We start from the raw sequence: 10,958 nt of genomic DNA, 5'->3' as shown, positions 1-10,958 counted from the left end.
GCATGCTTGTGCCTGCCTGAGCAGAGGGAGAGGGATAAGCAGACCCATGCTGAGTGCAAAGCCCAAGGTGGGCTCGATCCCATGACCCTGAAACCACAACTCCAGCCAAAATCAGGAGTGGAGTGCTCAACCAACTGAGCCACCCGCGACCCTACCATAACACCTTTTGTAAATTTTTTGGTTAAAATTCATATGAAATTTTGTGTTGAGGTAAGGGAATGGCTAAACCTCTTTGAGTAGTACCCACTATAGTTATATACTGGGTCAAAGAGGGAGGAGAAGATTGCTGTATGTGTGCTTACTTTTGGCCATTCTCTGAGTACATTGTAAAACAATTGAATAGAAACACCATAACCTATTATTTTAATGCTACAGACCGGATAATGGATTCTCTTAAAAGCATTGTTCTTATTGCATGCCTGCTTTGTGTCTCACTTTAAATTGAACATTAAGGGAATGTAATATTTTTTAAAAAATAAGCTCTACATCCAACATGGGGCTTGAACTCAGGGCCCTGAGATTAAGAGTCACATGCCCTGCCTACTGAGCCAGCCAGAAGCCCCAGGGAATGTAGTACTTTACTTGTAATTCTGCCCCCATTTTTTTTTATCAAAGGCTTGTCATTTTTGTCATTTAAGCAATATTTGACCTTGGGAAAAGTAAGGTTACATTTCTATCCTGATTGAGTTGGTGTATTGTATTTTTGGTTATCAAAGTAGTCATATACTTTGATATATGACCAATATAAATTGTTAAATATCTTTACATGTGAAAAAGAATGATGTGTACTATCAGATCTCAACCACAAAATGAGTGCTTACTTGTATAAATGTACACACGCGCACATACACACACATACACAGAACTAGAAGTTTAAATCAAACAAAACTGCTCATGATAATTAGTGTTTTTTTTGTGTCCTTTTCTTGTTGGGTTTTTCATTTTCCTATAATGCAACATCTAGTTTCTAAATGTTTAAAAGTTGGGGAGAAATAATTATTTTTAAAAAACCCAGTAGGTATTGTAATTTATACTTCTTATGTCTAATGTTCTTGAAAATAAATAGTAGTTAATGTTAATATTTTCCCCCAACTTAATGGCTTGATTTTCTGACTGAAGGCCTTTAGGAATGTACCTTTGTGGTTTAGTCATTTCCCAAGGATATGTGTTAGCATTAACATTCATTATGAATTGTCTTGGTACACAGTGAGCACTTTCAGGTTGAATACCTGGTCTTCTTTTATTATAGAAAACTTTTCTTGCATCATATTCTTAAAAATTTATTTTCCATTCCAAATATTGTATTTTTTTAGGCTACCCACTATTCTCTTTATTCTTTCTGGAACATTTACCAATACTTGCTTCTAGACCACTTACTTTCTGGCAGCATTGTTTGTGCACTTTGCTACTCTGTGTGCATTTTAAAATTCTGTGTTTTATTCTCAAATTGAGTTCCTTAATTCTGAATTTCTCTGTTAATCTCATTCTGTTTTTACATCAGCTTATAACTCATAACTCCATTTTAATAGAGGCAAGTTTCATTTGAATTGCCTTGAAACTATGAAAGATTTCTTTCCTTTTCCTTCATTTTTTTAAAAGAATACTTCTAAGGTGTGCTACACTCCTCTCTCTTTTGCCTGATTTCTCCTTCCCTTCTGCCTTCTTTTTGCTTATCTCTAGAGCGTCTTCCTCTTCTTCTTCTCCATCTTCCTTTTTCTTCTTTTTCCTGCATTTTTTCCTTTTAAAAGTTTAATAGTTCCCAGTTTTATTTTCCCCTACTTATCTATTAGTATATGGATATTTATTTTTTAATATTTTTTATTTATTTATGAGAGAGAGAGAGACAGAGAGGCAGAGATACAGGCTGAGGGAGAAGCAGGCTCCCTGCAAGGAGCCTGATGTGGGATTCGATCCGGATCCTGGGATCCTGCCCTGGGCCAGAGGCAGACGCTCAACCGCTGAGCCACCCAGACGTCCCGAAAAAGCTGTTTTATATGGTCATATGTACTACCATTTTCCTCAGTTAGGTATTTCTTAGCAATTATTATATGCATTGTAATGAGCATTACATTTATAGAATGCTTACAGTTTGTCAGGCACAGATCTTTGCATAATTCTGTTTTAGGAGACAAATAACTTTTCACATTTTTCAGAGGAAAAAACAGGCTCAGAGGGATTAAAAAATTATCGCACTTGTAGAACTACTGACCAAGATTTTTATCTCAGGTTTGTTTGTTTAAAGCTGGTAGGGGTTTTAAGTTTGTATATTTTTGTTTGATTTGTTTGTTTGTTTTTATGATATGCTACCTTCAGCCAAAAAGAAATCAAAAGTATAATGTTTGCTTGACTTCAGAGTTATGGTCATCAGTAATATTAGAATAATAGCTCATCTATGGTTTGTTCTTATAAGCTTGCTAATATATTTGGATTATACCTCTTCACCATGTATGTTCTCTACCTCAAATGATCATTAGAATTTTGAAGGCAGGCATATCTCCTTATACAACCTAGTACAGTGCTTAATCTGAGTCCACTGAAGAATAATGTTGCCTAATTGACATGAAAACTCCAGAATGAGTTCTTAATGATGCAGTGAAGGCAGCCCAAATGGGTTTTTAACTTACATAGATGTTTAAGCCTGTCTTTCCAGAGGTGAGGAGCAAAAATATATTGTAGCCTTTCCTAATTCACTGTGTAGCTATATCAAATGAAGATAGCCTCAAAAATATAGGAAAATTATTACTTCTATGACTTAATTTTTATTTGTACCATTAACTCTATAGTTTTAATTAATTAAACATGTTAAAATATATATGAGATAATTATGAAATGCATAATACAAAATATGCACAGGTATGGTATAGAGCCTACTACCTAAATTCTAATTTCTCTTCTTCCCAGAGGAAAACTGTAAAATAAACAATCCATATATCAACAAAGACCCACCTCCATTTCTGGCCTAAATCATGGAATGGCAGTATAAGCACAGATTCTCTATCATTTGGGCAATAGCAACATATTCCTTATTCAAAAAGAAAATGTTTAAGGGATATTTTATTGAAATAAAAATATTTTAGTGGCTCTGATTCAACAATTTATATTTCTATAGGGAATATTGAATATTTGCTAAATGTATTTTTTTGCTAATTTTTAATTTTTATTTTAAACAAGGGTTTCAGGGACACCTGGTGGCTCAGTCTGTTGAGTGTCTGACTCTTGATTTCTGCTCAGGGCATGATCTTGGAGTTGTGAGATAAACCCTGCATTGGGCTTAATGCTCAGTGCAGAGTCTGCTTGAAATTTTCTCTCTTCCTATCCCTCTGCCCCTCCCCTAGCTCACACGCTCTCTCTCTAAAATAAATAAACCAATCTTTTTAAAAATAAATGTTTTAAATTTTGTTGAATTTACACTTTAAGCTAGATTTCTTATGAAGAAACTAAATGTTTCCTTGCCCTGTTAGATTTCTGAAATGCTGGCCACCATATATGAGTAAAATAAATAAAATATTGATAAATCTTTCAATAGTTTGCCCATAAAGATACCTTTAAGTTGATGGTTGAGAACAATAACACATCTGAAAAGCATTCTTGCAGTGGGTATAGATCTGAAAAGAAACACACTGGTATTAGCCTGAGTAACTCTCCATGATGTGTGATTCAATAAAATCATCCTTGCTATTTTAGAGAAGGAAACATTTTTGTCTACCCTTCCAGATTCCTCTGCCTGGTCTAATAAATAAATTCACGTTAGAGATTAACAGAATAAAATGAAGTTTAATTCCATATGAGTTGGGGCCCCATAAGAATATGAGAACCACAGGCAGTCAGGCAATTGAGGCTTATATGCTATGCTGAGCTAAGAAGAGGTTAGGGGTCTGGGACTGCCATAAGGAAGAAAATATTTTACAGGAAGATAGAAGAGCAAATGTTTGATAAACATATGTTTGTAATGCCATGCAGAGACAATGGGATACAGAGACGACTTTGAACAAACAGGTTCTGTGAGGGCTTCCTGCCAGCTTACCACACTGAGCCCATATTCTTTGTCATTAACTCTGGTGAACTCTTCCCGGACCAGGCCTTCTATCTATATTCTTTTAGGGAGTTAAGGGGGAAGTAAAAGTTCCTTCTGAGTCTTTTGGGCCTTGATTGTCTTCAGCTCAAAATAGTCTATTTACCAAGATGGCACATTCTGGGGAGAGTCATTCTGAACCCTATCAGTATGAATGTTGTTTGTTTTAGAATTAATAATATAAAAATGCATTTTAAAAATCAGTGAATGAAATATTAAAGATTAAGTGCTAACTTATCTTTTTTCTTTGTAACTTTTCCCACTGTACTCTCCTGTTCTTATCTTAGCATTCTACATATTCATTAGCTATGTAATTTTAAAAATATTATATCTGATAATTTGATTATAATTTTCCCAGTGTGTGTTTACTTAGCTCTTCTGACTTTATTATGAATAACCCATTCATAATATGAAGAATGTAAAAACAGTATGTTAAATGGAAGTATTTAGTCTTATTTATGTCTGAGGCCATAGATATTAAGTACTAATAACCTCCTATTCCCAAATTAGGAGATCACCTATGCAGAGCATGTAAAAGAGACATAAAAATACCAGTTTGGTCACCAACTTAAATGTAAAAACAAGTAGAGGTCACAGAAGCAGGGGTATTAAAGAGAATTTCATGGGCACATTTGTAAGGCATTTCTCTACCCTCTCATGGAAGGACTGAAGCTCTGGAACTCAGATTATCAGTGGGGAGTGAGATAGTGGTGAAGTAGGCTGCAGTGTGGACTGAATCAAGGAAAATAAGTTCTTCTCTTCTCTGTCTCTGGAAAACCTCACAGATTTTTGCTGATGACTGTTTCCCACTTCTCATGGAATTGGGATTTGAGCCATTTTATACTATGTTAAAGAAAAAGATAATGTCTAAAAACAGGGTAGTCTGTAGGAACAGATACATATGCTAAATTTAAGGAAATGGAGATTAAACCTTGAATCTCTTAATTGGCAGCCTAAAGTAACAAAGCATTAGATATAAAGGAATGGTCATTATCCTTCTCATCAAGATGCTTGTGGATCTTCAGAACCACAAACTGCCTGATTATACTTGACCAAGTGTTCACCATTGCCCATTTCTCACTTACCCTCTACTTTGTCTTGACCAAACTCTAGTTAGGTTTCTCTCCTTCTGATTAGGTCCCTAAACTCGGCTTACCCCAAAGCCTTGGCAAACACTGAAAAGTGGAAATTGTCCCCCTTCTTGGTTTCTCCTGGGTAATCAGCTGACCACAGAAAAACTTCTCTTGTCAGCCAGCACCGGTCGTTTGCCCTTGCCTGTCCAGCACCCCTTAAAAGATTAAGCCTGTCTTTGCTCCTCTTCTTTATGTAATGGGAGAAAACGTTTTTCCATTTGATTTTGAGACACAGATTTCTGAGAGTGGAGTGTTTTCACAACTGCACTTGTCTTTTTTTTTTCTAATTAAAATGTCTCCTATCTTAGTATGGATTTCTTTTTATTTGATATACTTCATGTACTAAAACGTTAATGTGAGGGAGTAGGAGAACTGTATTTCTGTTGGAGAAAACAGAAGCCCAACCAGAAAATACTTGAAACCAAAAGGTAATTTATTGGTAACTAAGAATTTCATGAGTGTTTTTTTACTTCAAATAGAGGAAATATTCACAAGACTAAATGACAACATGATACAGTCTTTCTCGATATTTTGGCTCTGCTTTTTTTGTGTTATTTATTTCTTAAGAAAGCTCTTCCAACATAGAGACAAAAATGGCCACCATAACCTTCTCAAAAGGATCCTGAAATAAAGACCTGCACAATAGAACAAGAAAGCCTTTATTGGCCATGTGGGGGGAGGAAAAATAACTTTTTCTCTACTCTTCTAAGGTTTTTGGCTGAGAGCCCTTTGTAATAAAAAGATTAATAAGAGAAAATCAATAATTATTTTAATAGCATGTATACCTCCTATATGCACAGGAGATACCCAGGAAAAGTGCATAACTCCCCAAGCCACCACATTGAATTAACATCTCCAGCTAAAGGTAAACTGTATTGGGGTGGAGAGACAGTCTGAGAGGTTACAAGGCAAAGCAGAGTAATCAAGGGAAAGGTTGTTATGCAGAGTTAAGTCCGTGCCTCTCTCCATTGATAAGAGGTTCTAGAGATTGAGTCATTTGGTACTGAGAGGGAGAAATCCTTTCAAATATGTTTCCTTTATAAAATGTAAATGTCTCTTACAAAAGGGTAACTTCTACTTGGTTTTCAGAACTTCCTTCATGTCTGCTGTTTTTTAAAAATAATCAGCCTAAAATAATCCTTACGCCCAAGAGGTATATTTTGGGGTGACAAATTCTGCTCCCCATCAGCTGCTAGTAGGAGGGTTGGTCTGTCTTTTGGGTTCCTGGACCCAATTTCCAACGTGTGGAGGGGGCGTTTTCCTGCACCACCAACAGGCAATTCTCTAGACACCAGCTGGGTGTCCTACAAACCAACTCAATTTTGACACTATCTACCTGGATATAGTGTCAGATCCCACAGATTAAGGGTTCAGTTCTAGAAGACTGACCCCCCACTTCAGATACCAATCACAAGCCTAGGTTACCACTTGTGCTTCTGACCAACTAGCTATAAATCAGAGGTTCCCACTACTCCTTCCTTAGGTTTGATTAATTTGCTAGTGCAGTTCACAAATTTGGAAAACATTTTACTTATCAGGTTACACATTTTTTATAGAAGAGTATAACTCAGGAACAGTCATATGGAAGAAAGGCATTGGGCAAGGCATGGGGAAAGGACTCAGAGCTTCCATGCCCTGTCCAGGTACACCATTCTCCATACATCTCTAAGTGCTCACCAACCCAGAAGCTCTCTGAACTCCATCCTTTTTGATTTTTATAGAGGCTTCATTAGATAGGCCTTTCTCCTCCACTTGGTTGGTTTTCCTGGCGACCAGAACCCTTATCTTTATATTTCCTAAGGGTTTTCCAAGAGTCCCCTCATTAACATAGCAAAAGATACTTTATTGCTTTTATGACAGGAAATTCCAAAGGTTTTAGAAGCTCTGTGCCAGAAATGGGCAACAAAGACCAATTATATATGAAAAATAGATTTTGGTCATCTGAGTGACCAAATGTATATATTTCTTATAAAGCACAGTATTACAGTCTGAAAAGAGACTGTTTAGCCTTCTGGCAGTTAGTGGAGGTTTTATGTGCCACAGGCACTCAAGTGGTTAAAGAAAAAGGAACAGAAAAACAAAAAATATAATGTATGAGGCAAAGCAAGTGGATAATTGTCAGTTTTCCGAAGTAGATGTTTTATGAATAAGCAATTCTGGGAAAGTACATACCCCAGTTCAAATTTAACAAGGAAAATGGATAGTTTAAGAAACCATGGTTTTGTGTTTAGCAGGAAATCCAGATGCTTTAGAGTAGGGGCTTACAACTCCTGATGTAGAGATAGTAAAAACATCTTAACCCATTATAACCTCTGGGCCTAAATGGTCTCATTAAAGAAATACACCTCTTTCCAGGTAGCTTCAGCAAAATTTCTATGGGTACTGGCTGTCATTAGCGCTCCTTGAGTCAAGTGTCATTTCTGAAACATTCGCTGTATATTGAGAGATACAGAAGTTTTGTTCACCAGACCTACATCATGTGCCCATCCTTAGACAGAAGAACAGAGTCAGTCTCATCAGAACCAAATAGTCTGTGAATAGAGAGAAGTGGTTCTCTACTGACAACCTGAATGTACACTGAGAAAGAACAAAGCATTCCTGACAGCTGTATTCTGGTAGGGATCTCTCATTGAACACAAACGAGAATGCACAGAATACCAACATCAGATGAGGTCCATCTGTGTCCCTGGTGGAATGAAACAAAAACATGGACATTTCATAATCATGTCTGAGCTCAGCCAAAAACAAGAATGCTGAAAACCACAAAATTGTCCACACTTTCCTCTCTTCTAGCTTATAAGATGGCCACTCTTTCTTTACCAATTCCAACCCTATTTTATTTCTCACACCTCTTGGATAAAAGTTATTAAGATATCCTGTCACTAAATTGCCTCTGCTTTCTGATGGCACTCAATCCAAACCAAACCTCCACTTCTTTGAAAATTTGCCAAAGGCACCACAAACCCAAATCCTAAAATAAGCCCTCCCCAACAGCCTTTTGTTGAACTGTCACCATGATGTGCAGGCTTCTTTGCTGCAGCAAGTAATAAACCTAGGTATCTTTCCTGGTGGTCTTTGGCTGGCAAGCATCAATACCATAAAACTACTGCTTAGGGAATCTTAGTATATTTTCAATGACCACTGCTTTTGTGTATGGAAAAAAAAACTAGAAAATCATATATTTAAGATGAACAAGGATGAGAAGACTTAGGGTAACAGAATACTGATGATTTGATATTCGTGACAGGTTGAAGATGCTACTGGTATTCAGCTTCAGTTGGTATTTTCTTCAACATCTGATGATGTGGCTTCCAAATCAATCCAGTATTCTCATTGAGACAGGGACTTATATGATGAGCTATTGTTTGAGGTTACATTAGAATACGAGAAAGTGTTAGTAGCAAAATTATTTTTAAAAAAGCTTTTGGAAATTCATTTTCAAAAAAGACAATTGTTGATTTACATTTTCAGTTTTGGTAGTTTGTGGTTTTCCAGAAATGCATCCATTTCTTCTAGATTGCCTAATTTATTGGCATATAGCTGCTCATAATATGTTTTTAAAATCATCTGTATTTCCTTGGTGTTGGTAGTGATCTCTCCTTTTTCATTCATGATTTTATTAATTTGAGTCTTTTCTCTGTTCTTTTTAATAAGGCTGGCTAATGGTTTATCTTTCTCATTAATGCTTTCAAAGAACCAACTCCTGGTTTTGTTGATCTGTTCCACAGTTCTTCTGGTCTCTATTTCATTGAGTTCTGCTCAAATCTTTATTAACTCTCTTCTGCTGGGTGTAGGACCTATTTGCTGTTTTTTTTACAGCTCCTTTAGGTGCAAGGTTAGCTTTTGTATTTGAGTTATTTCCAGTTTTTGGATGGATGCTTGTATTGTGATATATTTCCCCCTCAGGCCTGTTTTTGCTGTATCCCAAAGATTTTGAATGGTTATATCTTCATTCGCATTCGTTTCCATGAATCTTTTTAATTCTTCTCTAATTTCCTGGTTGACCCTTTCATCTTTTAGCAGGATGGTTCTTAACCTCCTCGTGTTTGATTTACATTTTCAAAGGCCATGCTAAAAAAGGAAATAAATAGGCAGTTTTCCTTTAAAATCTTAACATTTCATTTTCCACCTCATCTTCCCTTTGTCAAAAGGCAGCTCTACCTAGAGGCATCTACTGTGATCCTTCTGTGTCTCAGATATTCAAGGTGTTCCACAGGCTGGACAATGCTCCATACCCATGATGTTTCCTTTCTTCTCTCCTTGCACCCCTTCCTTCGGGGTTCTTTGCTAAAGAGAGATGCAAATTTGAGCAAAAAGGTTAATGGCTGTTAATAGCTAAATGTGTTTCCCTTTCGGGGCAAAATGCTATTATAGAAAATAACTTTTGGCCTCTGTTGCAGATGGTCTGAGTTTTAATTTTCAGACTTTAGTTTACAGGCTTTGCCAGGCAAGTTATTTATTTTTTCTGAACTATTATTTCTTTATCTGAAAAAGTAATCTTCATTCATTTTAGCACTTCCTGAGTGCCTTTGATGTGTTCAGGCCCATGGATAACCACTGGATTCACAATGTCACAGTTCTTGTGTTCTTACCTTACATAATTGTTTTGAAATTCAAATTAGACCAGTAATATGAAAGAATTTGGACACTTATGTGTTATCATTAGAATGATAGTATGTGAAATTAGTTCATTGTGTTCAACCATAGGAAAAGGTAAGAGTGGGTATTTCAGGGAAAGAAATTGACTAAGAATGGAGAAATCTTTAGTCAGAGATAACTTGCTTGGTGGTTTTTAAGTTAATTACAAAGTAATTGCTGCCTAAACTGAAGGATTGTTTTCTCCATAGTTTGATTCATTAACATGTAAACCAAAAAACTATGCTTTCCTTTCTGTCCATATTAAAGTGTCTTATTAAAAAAATTAAAAAAATAAAGTGTCTTATTCTTTCCTTCTAGTTTGCAATACCAGTATACTGTAGAGAGGGACAAATGAAATAAAACATAAGACCATATTTGTTTTCTATGTTGTGTAACAAATTACCACCAATTTAGCAGTTTAAAACAATGCATATATGTTTTCTCATAGTTTCTGTGGGTGGATCAAGAGTCCAGGCTTGGTTTAGCTGTGTGGTCTGTTCACGATCTCACAAATTTTAATCATGGTGTTGGCTGGGTTGTGTTCTAATCTGGAGGCCTGAGTGGGAAAGAATCTGCTGTCAACCTCATTCAAGTCATTGGCAGAACTAATTTCTTTGTACTTGTATCACTGAGAGCCCTGGATTTCCACTGACTGTCGTCTAGAAGCTATCCTCAGGACCAGAGACTACCCATAGTTCCTTGCCATGTAGGCTTTTCCAATATAGCCATTTCATCAAGCTGCTCAGGGAGGGCCCAGTCCCTTTTCTAATGGTTTTAATTTGATTAAATCAGGCCCAACCTAGATAATCTCCCTTTTGATTAATTCAGTTTGGACTGATTTGGTATCTTGATTGTATCTGCAGAGCCCTTTTAACTTGGCCTTGTCTATGGCTAGAATCAAGTCACAGGTCCTATCCACATTTAGGGGAAAGGTATTATGCAGGGCATGAAATACAAGTGGGTGGGAAATATGGAGGGCACCACAGGAATCAAAAGCAATCAAAGAGAAGATCCTTTTAAAAAAAAATCTCAGTTGATCTTTTTTTTTAAAAAAAAATCAAAGATACTATGCCATTTCCTTAATTTCTTAATCACAGTTATTTTTGTTTTGTAAG

Source organism: Nyctereutes procyonoides, unplaced genomic scaffold, assembly GCF_905146905.1.
Source record: "Nyctereutes procyonoides isolate TBG_1078 unplaced genomic scaffold, NYPRO_anot_genome, whole genome shotgun sequence".
Lineage (NCBI taxonomy): Eukaryota > Metazoa > Chordata > Mammalia > Carnivora > Canidae > Nyctereutes > Nyctereutes procyonoides.
Note: the sequence above shows the minus strand (reverse complement) of the source record.